Raw genomic sequence first — 20,492 nt, forward strand, 5'->3', positions numbered from 1 at the left:
TACATCATTTTGAAGGGAAAAAAATAACGAATTCAACGAAGTAATGCTATATAGGGTGTTCCATTAAAAAAAATATAGGTTCGTGTTGAATCTTCAAAACCATACCCCGAAAAAAAAAATTTGAGTACGCCACTGGATTCTACGAAGAATTCTGATGCAGACGTAGTTTTTATCTCAGCATTATTTTTAATAACTTCGGAGATAAAGGAAGTGTCAGTAAAGTATCAATTTCCAAAATCACCCTGTATCTCTTGAACGGAAACAGTTATGCAAAATCTGATTAGACCACTTGAGTTTCACGAAAAAGTAGGACAGGAACGTGAAAACCACAAGGCTCTATCTTAAATAGCAAGCGAGAAACCTTGCTGTCTCACCCAAAATGGGATGCACTGTACATAGGTAATAAACTCGGCTTGGGGGTACTTCAGTGGAAGAGCAGTTTTCCTCTAACCAAGGAGTAAAAATTATTCTTCTTTCTCTCTCTCTCTCTCTCTCTCTCTTGTAGGACAGAGAAAACTGGATTGTCGACAAATTTGAAAGTTTTAAATTGGTGATTTTCTTTTCTGTAGGATAAAATAAATTCCATTGAAATCAGAGTCTAATATTATGAAGATGAGATAAAAGCAATGATAAATTTCTCGCCAGTTAGCTCTAAATCATGATTTCCTTATACTCATACCTGAATCAACTCAACTAACACTAAATAAAAACAAAACAAATTTCACATGCCGTTGTCCACAATTGCTTCCTAGTTCAAAACTTTTTTTGTAACCGAACTAAGAGTCGTGTACTTGCTTTTTTGTTCACTTCTCTCCCGATTCACTCACTCCAAGCTAATCCCATTTCTATGAAACCCAAAACAGTTTTTCTTTTTGAACCTCTATTTGACTTTTTTAATCCTTTCCTAGAGTTGGAACAACAAATTCTGTCTTTCTTGGATACGTAAAAGTTCTATCCCTTTCAATATAAGTCCAAAACAATAATGATTTTCTATTCTGTTTCCTTCAGACGGGCCTTTGGCTTATTTCAAGTAGACCCAGAAATTGACCAGAATACAACCGTCGGCGTCAGTTTGAACATTGGTTTATATTTTGTCAATCTTCTTTCTCAAAGTATCCGCCTTCGAAGTCATAGCTAAAATCCAAATATTTCAATTAGCTTACCGACACTGATGAACCAAAGTTCAAGATACTAATTGATTTATTCTTAGTAATGCTTATCCCAAATCTTATCAAATTCTACTGCCAATGCGGCTGAACGTCTGTAGGCAATAATACATATCCGGTGGCCAAGATAAGTCCGATTCAGGCCTGTCGGGTCAAAAATTTAAAGGACAATGCAATCAATGGTATCGACCCTAATTTTATAATATTTCGAATATTTCCTAAATTTCCGATTTACTACATTACTTCCTTCTCCGAAAAAGTTTTGGCATCGTTTGCCTTAACTTTTCCTTCACAATTGTCTATGCTAGTCCAGGAGTCCATTCTCTCCGGTATTTATATTACTCACATGTCGATTTACATGAATTTAAATCAAAATTCCTATTGAAGTTAAATACCTAGAATCAAAACCTGTCTCCCAAGAGAGAGAATCAACCGAACAAGACCTGTCTAATTTGGCGACAAGTCGAAACCATCTTCTTTCCTCTTACGGAAGAAGGAATTATTTTTTCTCCTTTAGTCATTGGAAAGCCGAAGTAAACCAATTTCGAGTTTATTAAAAATAAACAAAATAAAAAAGAGACTTGGTTTGAATAAATAAAAAAATAAGAACTGAATAAAACTATTATTTACGTCTTTCACAATAGCTGGAAAACTGACATCGTAAAAATCATTGTCTGTTCGACTTGCTACATTTGCATATTTCGAAATTCTACTAGGGGTTCCGTGAATAGGACAGTTCAAAATGTTGTTTTTCCAATGAATTCAAACTGTTTATTTGATCTTAAATAATGAATTTAGACGTGCTCTAAATATTTCAACTCATTATGAAATTTCATTGTGATCACGTCACCAGAACCAGAGAAAAGTCAAGGGGAATATTGAAAAAAGATTTCTTAATTTATTGGTTGTCACAGAACTGAGGGATTTTAGAATTCGAATTTAAAATAATATTTTCGAATATTATCTATTTTTTTCTGATGATACATCAATAATGAAACTTATCATTATTCTTTTTCGCGTTATTTCCAAAAAGTGGAACATGACAGTCTTTTAATGAGTGCTTGAATATAAATTTTATCCACTTTTGTGATATTCTTTGCATTCTGTTTGAAAGAATTCTTTTTTCGACAACTGAAGCTTATATGAAAATATCGCATTTCCCATGTGAGTCGAAAATAAAAATAAATTATCAGTGGTGTTTAATTTTTTATTCGAATCGTATACGGAATCAGCGAACTGTTTCGAAATGAATAGACTGTAAATCTATAGGTTTTCAGTTTTTGACAATTTCCATTGGTGCGAACCGACAGATCTCGTGCCGATCGGTTGCCTGAAAAATGTAGGGGACGCAACAAAAATACGGAATATAAATTCGTGGGATGTTCGCACGGGTGAAAGTTTAATGCGGTTTTCATTAGGTGGATTTTTGAGAAGGCCTAAATTCCGAATGATTTTCTCTTCTCCATCGATCATTTTGAAGTCCCCAACGAATATGGGTAATCGCAACATGTTTTATGGGAGCAGAAAGCATTTTTTTTTTCATATAAGCGTAATGAACAGGAAAGCGAGTGTGCTCGAATACGTGCTTCAAAGAGGGAAAAATCATATTCATCGACATTTACACAATCAACAAATGATTTAATTCCAAGCTATTGATGCTGATTTATTTGTTTGAAATTAATATAAGTTCTGGAATAAAATCTGACTGATTCCATCAATAGATTTTTCCAATTTCGGATCACAACCAAAACGACGAAAATGTCATGTGCGGTTGAAAAAAATATCGAAGGAATAAACAATTCAAATTGAAATAAACTTCAATTTAAGGATTTAGATAATATAAGGGATTCCAGAATATTTTAGCGAAATAATTCACTATCATTCTTAAAAAGTTTTATCTTTTGGTATCCAAAAGTTAGAAACAGAAATTCTGGTTTGGTCCAGGCTCTTTCTGGTCGCGGCCTCCTGGGCACCCGCCAAGGGCGTAGATCTTTTTTTTTTATAGGGGGTTAATGAAAAAAATTTTTTCGACTACAACGTTTATTCATATCTGTAATGTAAGAAAGAAAGTTTTGATAACGAAGTTTGAACCAAAAATTGTTCTTAATAATAGCATTTTTTTGATTAACGATTCGATTGTTCTTAGCTTATACAGGGTGTTCCTAAATTGGAGGTATGACGAAAAATGGGAAATGCCTCGAATAATTTTTAGAATAGAATGTCCTATACATGGGCCTGCTAACGCTTTATTTTCGAGATACAGGGTGTTTCTCACTCTCACTCATAATTAATTATTTATTCATCACAGCTTACTGGATATTATAATAATTTTAATTTTCTTGAGGATAATTGAAGAATTATTTGACAAGTACCGACAAGAAACCAAAAAGTGTAGTACTGGACCAGAGTTTTTTTCACATTTTTCTAAACTACTAGTGGTCCTCAAAAAAAAGGTCTGTTGGAAAAAAAGCGGACACTCTGTAGATTTGCATTCAAAATTAGCTTATCGCTTGATGGAAACTTTAAATTGGCATATCAAAGCCAAATTCAATCTTGTGAAAGGAAGGTGCTATGAGAAAAAGAACACTGAATCTTGAAAACAAATCGTTTCCGGACCCATGTTATAGGACTTTATTTCTCAAAATGATCCGGGATATCTGTCATTTTCGTTTATACCTTTAATTGAGGAACACCCTGTATAGCCAATTCAGAACTGATGTCTTCAAAAATTAATTGCAATTCGAATGTAAAACACAGCACAGACAATTTTTCGATGCGAATAACTCAGTTCAGTTTGATAACTGCACTATGTATTGAAATTTTGTAACGAAAATGATAAGTGTATACCGATGACGAATGCAAAAATCACAGATGGCAAAACAAGGGGGATGCCGACAAAACGGGTAGATAAAGGAAAATAATAACTCTCGGATATAGACGCGCTGTTAGAGCAATTAAGGTAATCATACTCAAAGTGTTAATAAACTCATGAAGCGTAAAAGTGTCCGATTTTTTGCTGCCGTGTTTTAAAGAAAAGTAGAGAGAATATTGGTTATGAAATTGTATATTTTGGATCTTGGGGGCATAATTACCCCCAATACCCCCCATTTCTATGCATTTGGCTCCCGCCAAAAGCAACCAGTGGATAAAAGGACACGGGCTCGCAGTGGATTGATGACCTGCTCTATGAGAATTTCTTTCAAATTTCAAATGATATGTCATTTTTGAAGCAATTCAAAAGCTTCACAACCATAATCGAAGTCTTAAATATTTCAACAACCCTAAACATGATTCGTTATGTAGAATTTAATTATTTATACTGGTTTATTTCAACACGTCAAAAACCGCGGTTTTACGAGGTAAAAGTACGACCATTGCGCATGCCTCTAACGCGGCAGATTAGCGGGAAACAAATGTACAGAGAAATAAACGTGCCTGACTAAAAAGTTCATTTGCCAATCTGCATCAAAGGGCTCAATTGGCTTTAATCTAAATCAATTATTATATTTTTTCTCGCTGGCCGGTTCACCCGCTCGAACAACTGGATGCAGAAAATATAATTGAATGTTTTTTCATCCATATCGGGAAGTTATTAAATTTAAACCAAATTTTTTAGATATCTCTTCACTCACATAGTGTGATTTGGACAGTTATCTCTTTGAAATCAGACATCATCAAAATTATTGGTAGCTGTTTAACTGTCGGAATAATATTATTCTCTAAAACCTCCAGATATTTGGCAGCGTTTATGTCACCATGTATAAAAATAGCTTTTAGTTGTAATTCCCCAGTATACCTGTCAAAAAATCAAATTTTTGAGAATACTGGTTACGTATAGATATACTTTATTTTGTTCCCATCAAAAATTGTTGATTTGTTTGAACCTTTTAATTAAGGTTATCATTTCTTTTTTTGTTTGGTTGTCATTCACTTGATTTCCACATCGTTTCCTGTGGCAGCACTCACGTCGTCTTTCCGTCAAAGGTGTTTTGAGGTTAAACCGATAGAAAAATTGAAAATTTTAAAATGATGCCGTTGATCGGTTCATTCTAAGGTATAGCGCCACCTTAAGGAAGAATAGGGAAAACCCATGCCGAGCTGAGTCGCCAGAATTATTTCAAACAAAATCTAATCAGTGAATACAACAGTATTTTGGACATCTCAGGCACATCCTTAAAGGCAATAATAAATTTATGTATAGTCTCTCCAATTGATTGACTACCAAAGTAAGATTTTGTAATTCAAATTTTTATAATTTGTTGTTTTTGTTTCCATTATATTTCTCACTTTCACAGAATTAATTCTATTTTCAAATCCGTTATTACGAAAAATGAAACCGGAGCACCTATTTTCAAAGAGAAAATTGTCGCAAATAAATTCCCCCCGGCAATAAAATTAATATTTATATTCGAATAATATGGTCCTACAAATTAAACCACGGTTGGAGAGCGACTTACATTCAAGTCGCAGCGCTGGCCGCAACTATGGCCATCCCCACTCCATGGCGCTACCACACTGAAATAAAAACTCTGAATTGATCAACTTGTTCATCACGTATATGGGTGATTTGGTGACATACGACCTCGAGCTCAGGTCACCAGGTCTCTGTAATTGTATATGGAATTTATTGTTATTATGTATATATTATCAGTATATATTTTTTGAATGTATTCAATTAAAATTTAATGTGGTGCTGGAATGCTGGATATTGTGAAAGATGCAGAGGTCTTTTCGTTGAAAAGTCAATACTCACCTAGTCTCCACTTCTTACATTAGACTGATTTTCTTGTGAAGGGTATAGAGGGGAATCTCAGAGGAACAATTTCCCCCATTCTCATTCCACCTGGAATGCGCCAGTCAAAGTGAGGAAAATGTAAAGTATTATTCAATATAAGTCAATAATCTATTTTTGTTTAAACAACCAGAAGAATGAATGGAAGAAGAGAATAGAAAATAATAAAATTACAGATTATTGACCTATGTTAAACATCATTCATTCATCCATACTAGCAAAAAATTGTCACAAATTTAATTTTTTATGATTACAAAAACAAATAATAGAAATTCAAAAGTTCTCCCCGGAAAAATGGAGAAAAAAGGCAACTGAATGCCTTTTTTACCCCTCCCTTTACTTTACTTTACATTTTTTGAATTCTTATACTCGTTTCACACTTATACGGTTCGATTCGGTTCGGTGCGTATTCGATTCGTTTTCGGTAGCCGCCGGAAAAGTGTGAAACGGTGTGTGTTCGGTACCTAATAGATAACTGATAGAACCGAAAGCCCCCTCGACACGAATCGGTTTCGTTCGGTTTCCATTCGGGTCCAGAGTTCACAAAAGCAATTGGTCGTTTACACACATACGGTTTAGTTTCGGTTCGGTCACGTTTTCGGCAAGGGAAAATATCATTTTATTTTTATTTTCTCATTTTAAATTTTGTAATTCACATTTGGCATTGTCTGATTCACTTGACATTGATATTGAGCGGCTGATTACATCAGTCCAATCACGTGTAGTGCTGTGGGACAAAACAAGTGAAAAGTATAAAGATAAATTTAAGACGCTGGAAGCAGGGAAATCTGTTTGTACGGAAATCATTGGCGGCTACGAACATTTTCATGATTCTAAAAAAAATGATATCGGTACGTAGGTATTGCATATTCAATACAAACCTTATACTAACTGAATGTGTGTAAAGAGTTTTCATTCGTTTTAGGCGCTACCGAAAACGAATCGAATACGCACCTAACCGAATCGAACCGTATAAGTGTGAAACGAGTCTTAGGCAGCTTCCATCTGGCTTAGTGAGTTTTTTAGTCTTTATATCGTTTCGTTTTCATTTTGAAAGAAATTCCTCAGATGTACGATTGTTTTGTTGAACATTGTTCCTGTAATGAGGTGGCATCAATTTTAATTCATTTCATTTTTTTTTATCTTGTGTGTCCCTGATGAAGAATTCGAAACGTTGGTAAATTTAATAAGGGTTTTTTTTCCTTTTGCTGATTCACCCATCCTCATAGTGTGATTACTGTTTAATAAAAAAGGACACAATGAAACTAAGAGGGCATGATGCTTTTTTCCTACTTGTCGATTTCTCTACTCGTACCGCAAGCCGCGTTAAAGAACTTCTGAGAAAAGCAGAACAGGATCTGTTCGATGAGGTTCGAAAAAAAGTATAATTAATTTCAGATAAAAACAAACACATCGACGCGAAAACATAAATTGAACAGAAAAACCTCCGGAAATCGCATTCATCATAGGGAAAGCGAATAACAATCGGAATCGAAAGAAATTAGAAACCCGCATTCCGCAAACAGATTTCAAGGGACGCTTCCTACGATTCGTTGCGGTTATTTGTAATTAGAACAGAAACACCATCCGAGTTGCTTTGCAAGGAGCGACTTCAATGGAAAGCTCTGGTATAACTATGTGGTTGAAAGAGCGAATTGAATATCCGTCAACGGTACGGCAACCGAGTCGAAAACAGGGCTCGTTGGTGGTTTTGTGTTCAAACTCGAAACTATTGGTAAAGATCCAGATACGTTTGTTGTTTTGTTTTGTTTGGAACTGTTCGAATGAGCTTAAAATTAGAGAAATGTAAAGTGGTCTTTACTTGTTAGGGGCGATGAAGAACAAACGAAACCCTGTTTCCTTTCATCCCTTCCCAGTTTACATGTCTTCGGAGGCAAATACGAAATGAATAAGCGGTTTCTATCAACTAACTAAATTTGACTAGCAAATAGGACTGCCGATTCTTATTTGCACATTATCTGACTCTGTGGTAAGGTTTCAACCATTTCGATGTTTGGTGTACAACCAACAATGGTGTGCCTTAGCTGTTGGAGGAACACAATAATTTCTACACAACTGGTTCCCCTTACTCGCACAAGCTCTGAACTTCAGAGGCATGAGAAATAAAACTTCTTAGCTGAGTTAATTTTATATATTGTGGTTATTGAATTTGTTCACAATATCATTATTCTTGTATGAATTATAAACTGTGGAATTCAATCGAAAGAAACTACTCTTATTTGAAAGATACTTTCTACTCACTTTTGAGTACTGTATAATTCAGTTAATATTCTCATGGAACTGAAAGTATTATTTATTCTTCGAATCTGTTGTTTTTAACTTGTCAGCTACTAAATATAGTTTATTTTATTGCAGCATTAAGATCTATAATTATCTTCCTAGAAGAATAAGAGATATTTCTGATTTTACTTGTTCAAGAAAACTGTTTCTTCAACTTAATTGACTGTGCATCAGATTCGATATTAGAATTTGAAATGTGTTGTAAAAATAAAATTTAGTTATTGTTGGATTGTGTAGTTGATTTTTTTCTTAATTATGACCTGTTTTTATTTTGTTATTCATAGCAATTTTGAGAATAAATATCTATATTCGGAACATATGCGGAGTCCAAGATATAGTACGTTGGGGTCGAAACAGAAGGAGACTATGGAATTCCCACGTGGACAGGATGAACGAGGAAAAAATCGCGAAGATTGCGAGAGACGGAACACCAGGAACAAGACGACCGATAGGAAGACCTCCAAAAAGATGGAGAGATTCGTGGACGTCGATTTCGCAGGAAGGTTAAATGGAAAACACAAGCCCAAGGCTTAAAATACGAAGAAGAAGAAGAAGAAATATCTATCTACTATTTAACCGTACCCATTCGTACAAACCCAGGGAGACTGTTAACGAAGCGTCAGCATCCTACCTAGGATTTTACCTCGTGAGTATCCAGGACTGACTTTCCCAAATGAGTGGTTCTTAAGCCAGTCAACCCCGAACATTTGGACTCCATATGTTCAGCTGTTTCTATCTCCGACTCACGGAGCCTACGAATCTCATCTGCTGACTTTCCTTTGTGGCACAAAAGGTATTTGCACCGACAGTGTCCTGTCAGCAGTTCCTCCATTACCCGAAGCTCAGCTCGTGGACGCTTCAAGAGCTTTCTGATATATGTAATAATAATAATAATAATAATAAAAGCAGCATTGAGAGGGATACACTACCGAGAAATAAAGGAGACAGGGGTCTAACGGACATCATGGCACTTGCTAGTGGGCAGATAGAAAGCCTACGGAAATACTTCAGAGATCAAGCAAATACATCAGAGTTCTACAAACTACTGTGTGAAGCAGACGAATTTACAACTTCACAAGGACCAATTTTCATACAACCACCAGACAAACCAAGAAAAACTGCAAAGATGGAGAGAGAAGCCCCTGCATGAAAGACATTTCAACGAGGTGAATCAGCATCATGTCGACATTGAAGCGTCGAACTATTGGCTCACATCAGGTGCAATGTACCCAGAAACGGAAGGTTTTCTTTTAGCCATCCAAGATCAAGTGATCTCAACTAGAAATTACTGCAGGCATATCATAAAGGATCGAACTCTTACTGACGATCTATGCCGATATGGGTGGCCAACAAATGAGACAATACAACATAATATCACGGAAGGATGTCAAATGTTTGCAGGAAATTAATATAAAGAGAGACACGATGCAGTAGGAGAGATACTACACCAAGAATTGGCAACCATATTAAAACTAATTCTTTCTGAAAAAATGCCATATTACAAGTACCGACCGGAGACCATCCTGGAAAACGAACGCTATAAGCTGTACTGGGATCGAACAGTTTTGACTGATAAAATAGTCCCTCACAATAGACCAGATATATTACTAGTCGATAAACATCAAAAGACAGCATTACTCGTTGACGTAGCAATATCAAATAACAATAACCTGCGTCAAAAGGAGGTCGAAAAAATTTCAAAATATAGAGACCTCGAATTTCAGATAAAGCGTCAGTGGGGAATGATATCAACGAAAACTATTCCAATTATCCTCTCAACAATGGAATAGTGCCCAAAAATCTCAAGAGGAATATCACGCAACTGGGACTTAGTGAGTATATATGTAATATAATGCAAAAAGCTGTTTTTTCAGGTACTGCAAGAACGGTGAGATAATTCCTAGGAAGGAAAGGACAGTTCCAAGGATCACGTGTAAGAGGACCAGAAGTTCGACAAGAATAAGGGTGACCACAAGGACCGGACACGACCGAGCTCTACCCTTCTGATATTTTAAATATCTGGGATTGAGTGAATGTTCCTCTTAGCGAGGAGTGAGAAGCCGACGGCGAGGAGAAATCCTACGCGTATAGGCAAAAGTCAGGGATAATAATAATAATAATGTCGGAGAATACACCACAAATTTATCTGCCTGAGCAAGAAGTGTTCCTGCAGAAGCTCATTCTATTCTCCAACACAGGACCGCAGCCTTATATTAGTCTTTTTCGAGCCTACAAAAAGGTTCAGTGTCAACAGAAGTTAACCGTGGTGCTCTTTCTACTAGTTCATCAATCGTCAGCTTTTTCATTTTCTTCAATACCATGATGCCTCAGTACCCATAGTAGAGTGACTTTATTAGCTCTGGCCAGTTGCTATATGGTATGACGACACTTCCTTGTAACTAGAGACCCCTGGCTATGTGATTCTAGCGACATCAGCATGGCCTGGCTGTCCGTAGTGATATAAATATGCACCTCTTTCTTTTCTTTCTTCTGAAGCACATTTGAACGCATGTTTAGACAGATAGTGTCTCGGTTTGCAAAATAGAGTTCTGCCTTTCCAAGGTTTTAGAGTTCGTCAGTTTATGTCCGTATATATAGAACCATTTATGTTCCGACTCGAACACCCATACCAAATTCCATTAAAATATTGACAAATATAATAATACATAATTCGGAAGAGCTGAATCATGTTTAAAAGCTTTTATTACCCGATCTATTTACTTTAACCCCTCTTTTCATCAACATGGTACTTCTTCTTCTTAAGCCATTGTTGATCCACTCCTGGACATAGGAGTTCTTTAAATTTTTCTACTCTGTTTTGTCCTGTGCTACCGATGGCACTTAGTTCCAACCTCAGCCTTTAGGTCATCGAGCCATCTCATTTGGTGTCTTTCCACGCCAAGTTTTGTCTGTCTAGGTGGACAGTGTATTAACTTATTTGTCCATTGTTAGGATCTTGACGAGCCATGTATTCTTTTCATTTCCACATCTGATCTGCAAACGCGTTGTAATATATAGGCGACTTTTGTTCTTTGTCGTATTTCTTCATTTTTTATTGCCAAACCAGGAATTGTAATTTCCATCGCGTTCTGCATCACCCTGTATTTCCAGTTTAGTAGTGCGTAAGTGGATGTCTTCCTTCATCTTGTCATGTCTAACTCATCATCTTGGTTTTTGACATATCAATTTCTAAGCCCACCTTTTCTACAACAGGGCTAGTTTCAGTGGGCTTTCACGATATCATCCGCAAATCGAATATGGTTCAAATAAGATCTGTTGTGATCAGTAACTGCAAAAATTGCTGGATCACTAGATCGATTATGTTGACTGTAAAATAGACGAAGTGCTAAACTTCGCGAACAGATCAATTTTTTAAAGGAAAGATTCATGAAGAGAATAGATACTGAAGAAAAATGGCAACATAGATTGACATTCGCCACTGTGAAACCAAAGACAACAAACATCAAAACTTCTCATGCAGCTAAAAAAATACCCGTTACTTAAAACATTAAGTTCACTTGAATGAAACATCCTTGAGATATGTGAAAAAATATACATTCAGAATTTTTCAAAATAATTGAAGCTATTTCGTGAATAGGAAGAAAATAATGATGTACTGTCCAAGCTTTCCATCATATAATCATCGCAGAGTTCATCATGTTGAAATTTCGTTTGTTATTAATTACTGAGAACACTCTCCATTCTATCCCAACCCGGAATGTAATGCTTGGCTCATCTCCAAGTTCCTGAAACTAGCTGTTCTGGAATATTGCCGAAAAAAGTTTAATCGTTCATTAGTCCAACATGCAAATGGAGCATTCGGGAAAGTTATCTTCTGATGTATGTTCACCATTAGAAGGATCACGCGACGTGTAGGTAATGAATATCCTCGCTCGAAATCTAAAAGTAGGCTGAGTTTGAAACCTTCCCAGAGATTAAAGCCTTTCCATTCTACGAACCCATGGAATAACTGATGAAAAAGGGCAACTTAAGTCGATTGAAATTCGTTGTGCGTGTGTCCCCTCCAGTTCGTGGATCGTTGGAATGGAAAAACAATGTTCAGGAATAGGATTGAATATCATAGTGAGCTAGTTAGAGTTTCGATACCGGAAATATAATCGATGGAATTATGGAAAAAATGAATAATCGAAAGAATTTCGTGAATAGTTTTATAATACTTATTATTTCATTTTTCATCATTTTAATATCGATCAAGATCAAGATTATTTTTTCGTTGAAATCATTTGCAAAAATAATGTTATTTCCTTTTTCAGTTCAACCAGGAATTTGGCTATTTTATAACTCCAAGCCATTTATTTCAATTGCTCGATTTTTATGATATTTCTTGAATAGACGTAGGAGATCGATGTCAGACTCATAAACGCAATAAAACTATTTATTCTTTGAAGATAATTATTTTGTCTAAGTACTCCCGAGCTTACACTGCGCAAAAAATTAACGCACATTATGGAAATCTCGAATTCATTCTACAACTGAAGGTGTTCTCAATGATAATTATTTTTATCAGAATTATGCATGCATATGTTATCCACTTTCAACGTTTTTCTTCAATACAGATGTTTTTTCCCAGCAGGAATAAAAAAAGATGAGATTATCAGATTTTGAATGTATTGGCTTCATTCTGAAATCAGTTGTTCTCGATCAATTCTAGTGATCAATAGTTTTTCTTTCGTTTGATTTTCTACACTCGATTGCTATGCAACGCGAAACACGCAATTTGACCCAAGAGGAATGTGCCCAAGCGGTAGTTTTACGAGAAGAAGGGTGGACATACACAAGAATTTCAGAAAGGTTTGGAGTTTCCCATACAAGTGTGTCCAGAACGTTGCAGCGATTCAGGGAGACAGGTATGAATGTCCGAAGACCAGGACAGGGTAGACCATGGGTAACAACTGCCATTCAAGAACGTTACTTGAGAGTTACTGCTCGCACAGATCTAGGGGTCGTTGATAATGGAGCTATGAATGCTGATAGGTATATAAGGAACATTCTTGAAGAGCATGTAGTGCCATTTGCCCCATACATGGGTGAAAATTTCATTTTTATGGACGATAATGCCAAACCCCATCGTGCGCGCATCGTTCAGGAGTACCTTGAAGAGGTTGAAGTCTCTCGAATGGAATGGCCAGCAAGAAGTCCAGATCTCAATCCGATTGAGCAGGTTTGGAACAAACTCAATAGAAGGCTGAGAAGTTCAGAAAATCATCCAGCTACTCTTAATAACTTAGGAATCCAACTCAGAGAAATCTGGGAAGGATTAGATCAGAACATTTTAAGATCACTCATTTTGAGTATGAACCGTCGTTGCCGAGTTGTAATTAACGCAAGGGGTGGAAATACCAAGTATAAAATCACTTATCAGCATTCCAGTATTTTGAAAATTGTTTATTTCTCTTCTTTCACATAAGATTCGGTGAAATCCTGAATTTTTCTTCCATTTAATATGTCTTGTTTCGTTCAAAACCTTCCCGAGAAATCATAAAAATAAGTTATCAAGTCAATGTAGAGTTGACTTTCATTAAAATTGAGATTTTCAGAATGTGCGTTAATTTTTTTGCGCAGTGTATATGTCGTACGACTCATGCGTATAAAGATCAAGTTATATCAAGTAACTCGATATCAAATCAAGGCAAGGTCCAGTATGTAATTTATCACGATATTGATTTTCAAGTCAAGTAGCTGGTTAAAATATCAAGCAACTTGACTTGAAGAAATCCTACACTCGGCATATGTTCCACGCATTCCATGGTCTATGTAATTTTGCGCTTTGCCTGAGGTTCTTCCTTATTTTCAGATGATGTCTAAGTATAAAAGGTAGATAACTAGGGAATCATGGTCACCTTATTTGAAAAGAGAAATAGATGCCGTTAAAAAAATCAGAATGGGAAGGCATATAGGATCAACCATGTTCAATATATACTCTGATCAATATTACGAAGACGTAGGTATTATGTTAATTGTACAAGATTCATGATAGATTTCAGGGAATCATTTAATAAGGACGAATTTTAAAATTCTTATATCCCTAAATCAATCAATTCTTTATCAATTATTCTCTATATCTATTGTTTGTTAGCTTTTTGCAAAATAAGAACTCTTTTCCATTGCCGAAGAGCACTTTTTCTCGATTAGAATTATCAAACATTCAGACTCATCCCAAAAAGCCACACTCGAATGAATCAATATATCATTTAATTAATCTTTCAAGATAAAGTCCAGTAAGTCAAAAAGAAGAAATAACTAAGTAAATATTGTTAAATGAAGAGGAATACTGTTGGAGATGATTCCGAACATCAATAAAGCGAAGGCTACTGAAGCCTGTTGAAACAATGATATTGGAACAGTAGGTAATATGATATCGATTTTATGCTTGAAAAGTCATGTAGCACATAAAAACAAGCAATTCAGAACATAAACAATAATATTTCACGGTAGAGGCAGAGAGTTACTGAATTCGATATTGAAATATTTAATTAGTCTGGTCTTCACTCGATGCAAATTTAATTACGAAATATTCAACTGAATTGAACAGAATTGAATTTTCCCCATTTTGCAATGTTCACCACGAATTGGCTTCCTCAGGTGTATGAATATAAATTGAGAAGATCCATTGGAAACATTTTTTAGGTTACTGGTGTAATGCTATCGAAATATCAAAACAATTACTGGCAACGTTGCAGATATTCTCATTTAATTTTTTCCCTCAATTAACTTCCAAATCACATATGTCTTCACAAAATATTGTAGAAGAAATTCTGTTCTGGAACCTAATAATCCACCCTAGCAATTGTCCTCAAATGAGATAGCATGTTGAAGATTCACAAATCTTCAATCTCCTCGGTAGCTCAGCTATAGCAACGAACTAGTGATACGGAGGTTGCGGGTTAGAGTCCCGCTCGGGGAGGAACTTTTTCCAGAATTGAAAAATTGTCTAATTATCGTGAGATTAATTTAATATATTCATAAATCATTTCTTCAATGAACGAGAATGAGGGACAGTGGCACCATTTGCCTAAACATTGATTAAAATTTAAACATTGATTAATTTCTGATTTCTTTTGAGAAATCATAGTGTAATCAACGTTTAAATTTTTAATCAATGTTTAGGCAAATGGTGCAACTAGCCCTAAATATTATGCTTGGTGTTCATTGGTTCAAGTAAATGATTTTCCACAAGAGATTAATAAGTGGAAGATATTGATGTTGACGACGTTTATTTTCAACAAGGCGATTTTGCGAGCAGAGTGTTTTGCCCGTTTGTTAATTCACGTAGAGGTGATCACACTTGTCCAGCGAGATTTTGTGATTTAACACCTTTAGCCTTTTTCCGAGGCCACGTGAACGATAAGGTCTACCTATGTCAATTATGGGGAATTCAATACAGAATTCTCTTGAGAATAATGAAGCATGAATTAGGTGGAATCAGTGGAAACAAAGCTATAAAATTTGCAAGTTGTCAATTATATTAGGTGTACAACTTTGCTACCGCCGTTTTGCAATATATGGTTGCAGCGGTAAGTGGTAGTCGAAATAAATAGATCGTAGATAACATACAATAATATAAGGTGTTTTTAAACATAACGCCATCGAAATATTAGTCGATTTGTGTCTGCATCATGAAGTTATTCTCGATTAAACATGTCAGCTTATGAGCCAAATTCTCGTCATTTGCGGGAGGTTTAAATTTTTTGCTTTGATAGGAAGAAATTTACGGCTGAGGCTCATCAAATGCTCTCAAATACCCATGGTTAGGCGCTATTAGTGAAAGAATGTGCCGAGAGTGATTTCAACGCTTCAAAAACGGTGATTTCGACTTTTTTCTGACCAGCATGGCGGTGGAAAAGAGAAGGTTTTCGGAGATGCAGAATTGGAGGAATTACTTGATCAAGACTCGTGTCAAACGCAACAAGAATTGGCAGGATCATCAGGAGTGAGGCAACAAGCCATTTCAAAATGTTTGAAAATCATGGGAAATAAGGAAATTGGATGCAGTACGAGCTGAAGCCGAGAGATGTTGAATGACGTTTGTTTGCTTGTGAATAGCTGCTTGAAAGGCAAAGTCGGAAGGGATTTCAGCATCGCATTGTGGCTGGAAACGAAAAAAGGGTTCTTCACGATAATCCTTAGCGCAGAAAATCATGGGTATATCCCGGTCATGCTTCCACGTCGACAATCAAACCGAATATTCTTGGTTCCTAGGTCATACTCAGTATTTGGTGAGACCAACTCGGCGTAGTGTATTATAAGTTGTTAAAACCGACTGAAACAATCACAGGCAATCATTATCGAACGCAAAATGCGTTTGAGCCGATCATTGAAAGAAAAGCGGTCGCAATACAACGAGAGACATGATAAACTGATTTTACAGCATGAAAATGCTAGACCCCATGTTGCGAAAGTGGTCAAGACATACTTGAAAACGTTGAAATGGGAAGTCCTACTCCACACGCCGTATTCGTCAGACGTTGCACCCTCGGATTATCACTTGTTTCGATCAATGGCACACGGCTGGACTGATCAGCACAAGAAGTATATTGAGGACGATGGAATAACCACATGATGGCTAAATGTAGAAGTCCTAAGGAAAAATAACCGACTAAACTCCATGCTAGAAGGTTATATAGGTAAAAGAAAATTTTCAAGAAATAGGTATGTGTCTAATGTTTAATACCTGAAGCCATCTATTTCTATCAATAAATACTTGAATGTATGTGTTCCTGTTAATAAATACTTGAATCCATATGGCAATACTCAAACGAATCAAAAAAATATATATACTCCTTCTCAATTTTCAAAGAATAAATAGCATAACGTACATATCCACAATAATAAACTACTCTAAAGTTTCAAAATAATTCCATATTTCCCATTGCAAACAAAGTTTATGAACAGAAAGTAATAAATGTTTTTCATCTTGCAGGTTCAACTGTCTGAATATTTTTTTTTATTATCCGCATCCAATTTCCTATCCTGTGTGAAATCTTCCGAAAGACCAGGAATATGAGGAATGGAAACGCTAGTCACGAACACCTTGATGTATTCAATAAAAATGTATGGAATTTCTGAGCAATTCAGGTGTATTCAGGAATAAAACTTTTTTCACGCGATAATCATCTTTGCTGAGTTTCAGCAGTATATGTTCAGTATCGCATTTCGAATGAATCATTCTGAAGAATGAGGATATATACAAAGTTCATATCATATTGAAGACTCTACTATTACAATTGCACAAATTTAGAGAATGCAATGTATGTTACGGACCTGATTGAACAGACGTGGATATTAAAGATGAATGTAACATATTGGTACACTCATCTAAATTCCTGAATGGAAAAGAATTCTTGAAGAATATTGGAGATGGAGGTATTGAAATCGCAGAATAATTCATCACAAGAAATGCATCTAGAATGTGATTCGTTTGACTTAAAGGATTTGACTTCTCAGAATTAAGCATTGACAAAAAACTGGATATCAAATGAATTAGACGGCCAGTGCTTTTGATGTACAAGCCTTAGAAAAAAATATAGAGGGTAATTAAATGCAAATATTCATGAGAAATACGGATGAATCATCATTATTCTATGTATATAAATGGTTTGTGAAACTTTTCAGATTATTGAACATTCTGAAACATAATTTCAGCTTTCTGCCGTTCTCAGACAAATTTAAATATGCACCCTCTCTGGTCGGATCGGGGTGTTTCATCCTGAAATCACTGATGAAATCTTCAGTTTTGCACTTAAATATATCACAAATTGTTTAATTCATTCACATATCTTTTTTTGAATTTTTTTTACGATCATAAAATGAAGAGTCCTAAAACAGTTGGAGAATATCGAGAATATGTGCAATTATGTCAAAATGAAATCATATACTTACGGTTTTCGGTCGGTCCGTACAGTAACTCGAACAAGCCTGAAAATGAACGATTTTAGAATTTTTTCAGAATTTTTTGATATTATTTGAAAAAAAAAATGAAGTTGAAAAATGTATGTAGGATCCAGTTATTGTTCCCTGTAAATAATTGAGATGGTCAACAGGATGCTTGGAAACCTATTAGATTCTTTAAGTGTCGAGGGCATGACAGTTTCAATGAATTTACAGGTAACGAATGGTTATTGTACATATAATGTGAAAAGGATTTGTTATTCTTCAAGGTGTCGAAGAGATGTCAGGGAGTTGTAAATCTTGAAGAGATTTACTGGGGGGTTGGGAAAGTTCGAAGACAATACGGTCGTACCAGATGTGTCACATCTGTGTATCAGGTTCTAGTCCTTCGAGAATATTCGATTTCCAGGAATCCGCGAAGATCTTTGTGGGTGGTACGGCAAAGCTCTTATTGGACTAAGGGATGGTACTTTCCCTAAGGGTGTGGTCAAGCCGGAAGGAAGGAAGGATATTCAGAGTGGACGGGATAAGTTGCGGTCAGGGGACGAAGTAAGTTCGAGTGGAGAGTCAGATCAAATTAAGTCGAAGACGGGTAAAGTTCAAGGCAAGTCTAAGACGAGTCAAGTTCTGTCGGTCAACTTAAGACGTAAGACGAAAAGACGGTTCGCGGACTAGATTGAGACGAGTCGCGAACGAATTAGAAAGAAACGACCGAAAACGTGATGAACGAAGACGTTTCGAGTAATCAACAAACGATTTAAAGACGAAATTCAGTACCGTAGTGAGAAACTTGTAATTAAGACGTAATTAGGATCTTCTCAATACTGAGTTTGTACTGTATAAGTGTGGCTTTGTAAATAGATGTAAATAATTGAAAAGAGTTTAATTATTATCAATCCGACAAAGTCACGAAAAAGAAGACGAAAGGCAGGTAATCGAATCATACCTCTAGACGTCTAGACGATCGATTAACCAAGCCTACATGTATTCATTGAGTTGAAGTAAGTATCTATTGTGGAAAACTAAACGAATATTATACAAAAATGTGTAGATATTGACTGCGAGTCGAAGGTTAAAAAAAGTACACAGTTATGTACCTTTATGAAACAATTTTCATCACACAAGGAATTGAGATTTTATGCATCGTAATTTGGTTCTGATGATGATCTGCTTGAAGCTTCGCATGGAGCTAGAAATTATTATTTTATATCAGCACATGAAATCGTAAATCCCTCGGTTTTGTGGTCACGGTAGTATTGAGTAGTTTTTGTTTTATATCCTTCAGGAATTCTATTTGGTTCTGGTTACGCTGTTAATCAAACATTTCACACGTGACATAAAGTTGTTGTATATATTTAAATAGAAATTTTTATCCATATCGAATAAGCACGAAATTAACAAGAACACAAAACTCCGAATGGTCATATTTACGGAACCTCTAGTCGGATTTTTGCTATCAAGAATTCAATTGCGGCATTCGAGATCTGAACATACTCTGCAAATTTGAAGTTTTTATGTCCTTTCATTCGAAATTTATCGTGTTCGTAAGACGAGCCCTAAGTAAATGTATCTACAAGAAAGAGATTCAGTTGAAAGAAAAAACTGAAAGACAAATACTTCCTGGGTTGGATCATTCCAAAAAGTTTCTCGGAAACTTTGATACTGCAAGATCTAAGAAGTATCAGGATCTTAGCAAGAATATGCTACACCTCCTCACTGGATTCCTTCTAGGGCATTGCCGGTTCAGAATGCACATCATGAGAATGAAGCTAGGTTGACATGGGTAGTGCATGGCGTTCGTTGATTTCACTTTCTAATTCATGGGAATAGAATGACGTATATTCGTTTTCAAGAACCTATTTGCCAAATTTATGTTGTTTCTTCGTCGGCACAAAGGGAAACCGACCAGCCCTAATGACTGCACTTGTCTCTCAGCATTCACCTGGATATTTATAACAATGATGTGGCTCCTTTTTGATGGGAATTAACTTTGTCGGTATTCCTGCCTGTTCTTTATGACCGAATTAAATCTCATTCCAAATTTCTAAACATGTGGCATCTGATTTTTGTTGATCATTCGCAAAATGTTTGTGGCTCTATGTTCATAGGACTTTTTTATTCAAGGAATCTCGCTTTTTCGTTTTCTCCTGCCGTTAATATTTTCACAAAATTTTTGTCTGAGAATTGTTTTATATAGTTAAGCTATATGCAGGGTATCCCGGGAAGAATGCGACAAATGGATGCATAATGAAGGTCATCTTCGAGGACTCGTATCAAGATCGCCATTTGCTATATACAGGGTGATGTTAACCTTATAAGTGAAA

At 35.9% G+C, this 20,492-nt stretch overlaps 1 protein-coding gene across 5 annotated transcripts in view; it reads right to left on the reverse strand.

The window, feature by feature from the left end:
- Window positions 1–20,492, reverse strand: part of LOC123672240 (GTP-binding protein Di-Ras2) — a 282,502-nt gene that overhangs the window by 117,755 nt on the left and 144,255 nt on the right. For all 5 annotated transcript variants that reach the window (XM_045606263.1, XM_045606266.1, XM_045606269.1 and 2 more), the window contains one exon: window positions 18,160–18,195. The gene's annotated coding sequence lies outside the window, so the exon portion shown is untranslated. The remainder of the gene's footprint in view (window positions 1–18,159; window positions 18,196–20,492) is intronic.

The sequence above is a fragment of the Harmonia axyridis genome, chromosome 2 (genome assembly GCF_914767665.1).
Source record: "Harmonia axyridis chromosome 2, icHarAxyr1.1, whole genome shotgun sequence".
NCBI lineage: Eukaryota > Metazoa > Arthropoda > Insecta > Coleoptera > Coccinellidae > Harmonia > Harmonia axyridis.